Source organism: Triticum dicoccoides, chromosome 5B (genome assembly GCF_002162155.2).
Source record: "Triticum dicoccoides isolate Atlit2015 ecotype Zavitan chromosome 5B, WEW_v2.0, whole genome shotgun sequence".
NCBI lineage: Eukaryota > Viridiplantae > Streptophyta > Magnoliopsida > Poales > Poaceae > Triticum > Triticum dicoccoides.
Window position 1 is genome coordinate 701,111,656 of NC_041389.1, and position 2,486 is coordinate 701,114,141.

Here is a 2,486-nt window from a genome sequence, read left to right on the forward strand (position 1 = left end):
CACACGTTCAGCTCGATGACGATCCCCGGACTTCGATCCAGCAAAGTGTCGGGGATGAGTTCTGTCAGCACGACGGCATGATGACGATGATGATGTTCTACCGGCGCAGGGCTTCGCCTAAACTCCGCGATGATATGACTGAGGTGGAATATGGTGGAGGGGGGCACCGCACACGGCTAAGGAACAATCCGTAGATCAACTTGTGTCTATGGGGTGCCCCCTGCCCCCGTATATAAAGGAGGGAGGGGGAGGCCGGCCGGCCCTTGTTGGGCGCGCCAGTAGGAGGAGTCCTCCTCCTAGTAGGAGTAGGACTCCTCCTTTCCTACTCCTACTATGAGGGGAAGGAAGGGGGAGAGGAGGGGAAGGAAAGAGGGGGGCGCCGCCCCCCTCCTAGTCCAATTCGGACCAGAGGGAGAGGGGGCGCGCGGCCCTTCCTGGCCGCCCCTCTCTCTTCCCACCAAGGCCCATGTGGCCCATTGACTCTTCCGGAGGGGTTCCAGTAACCCTCCGGCACTCCGGTTTTCTCCGAAATCACCCGGAACACTTCCGGTGTCCGAATATAGTCGTCCAATATATCAATCTTTATGTCTCGACCATTTCGAGACTCCTCGTCATGTCCGTGATCACATCCGAGACTCCGAACAAACTTCGGTACATCAAAACTTGTAAACTCATAATAAAACCGTCATCGTAACGTTAAGCGTGCGGACCCTACGGGTTCGAGAACTATGTAGACATGACCTAGAACTATTCTCGATCAATAACCAATAGCGGAACCTGGATGCCCATATTGGTTCCTACATATTCTACGAAGATCTTTATCGGTCAAACCGCATAACAACATACGTTGTTCCCTTTGTCATCGGTATGTTACTTGCCCGAGATTTGATCGTCGGTATCTAATACCTAGTTCAATCTCGTTACCGGCAAGTCTCTTTACTCGTTCTGTAACACATCATCTTATAACTAACTCATTAGTTACAATGCTTGCAAGGCTTAGGTGATGAGTATTACCGAGAGGGCCCAGAGATACCTCTCCGACAATCAGAGTGACAAAACCTAATCTCGAAATACGCCAACCCAACATGTACCTTTGAAGACACCTGTAGTACTCCTTTATAATCACCCAGTTACGTTGTGACGTTTGGTAGCACCCAAAGTGTTCCTCCGGTAAATGGGAGTTGCATAATCTCATAGTTACAGGTACATGTATAAGTCATGAAGAAAGCAATAGCAACATACTAAACGATCAAGTGCTAGGCTAACGGAATGGGTCAAGTCGATCACATCATTCTCCTAATAATGTGATCCCATTAATCAAATGACAACACATGACTATAGTTAGGAAACATAACCATCTTTGATTAATGAGCTAGTCAAGTAGAGGCATACTAGTGACTTTATGTTTGTCTATGTATTCACATGTGTATCATGTTTCCGGTTAATACAATTCTAGCATGAATAATAAACATTTATCATGATATGAGGAAATAAATAATAACTTTATTATTGCCTCTAGGGCATATTTCCTTCACCATCGCCATCCGATCTCATCTCGAAGGCCGAATTTGTATTCGAAATACTGAGATTTTGTATCCGGAGCACTGTTCGGCCGATTACGCCTCAAGAACATCCTCAAATGAGAAAACTTTCTACACGGATTGTCTTCGTCTCGTCGAAATAGTCGACTTTGATATAAAAAGTATTAATCAGAGGTCGTATGTAAAAGTTTGAGCCATTCAAGTGCAGCCCTGCCATCACGCAAAAAGTCGTCTGCCCAATCAGACATGTGTCTGATAGGTAGGGCCACCAATTGTTTATTTTGCGCAAGCGTTTCGGCCCACGTGACGTCCTTGAATCAAAAAACGTTCCACACAAAAGTTGTTCGTCTTGTCGAAACGGTCAAGTTTACTTTTTGGTTCATCTTCATCTTAGGTCGTTTGTGGCCTATGGGACCTAAAAACCGAACTGTTGTCCGAGATTTAATTAAATCCGAGTTCGGTTCATTTTGGAAAGATTTGGACGTGATTTGGAGTCCTTTTGTTGTACGGGGAGTCCATTCGCCTCTTATATTGACAAGAGTTGACGGCCGATTGAACAACACACAATCGCAAAACCCATCTACAAACTTTCATCTCATATCCTAGTTTTCTGCTTCTCGTTCATCGGTGTTTGTCGCTTTGGAGAGCTCTGATCTACGAAGTCCTAGGGACGGGCGAACCGACCTAGGGCAGCCCATCACTGCCGTGCGTCTAGACGGGGTCTCTCCTGGCCGCGTGGGGTTTCAGGTCTTCAAAAGCGCTCGCCGGATTGTCTTGCGTATCGCGCTTCCGGTGAGCCTCCTTCGGCGACGTGTCTTGCGTATCACGCTCGACGCTGATGGTACATATTGACGTGTTCGTTTGTGAACATGACCAAGGCGTGTATGCAATCTCGTCGGCGCTAGTCTCTCAAGGGTTGACGGATCCTAGGATTCTTGAAGCACT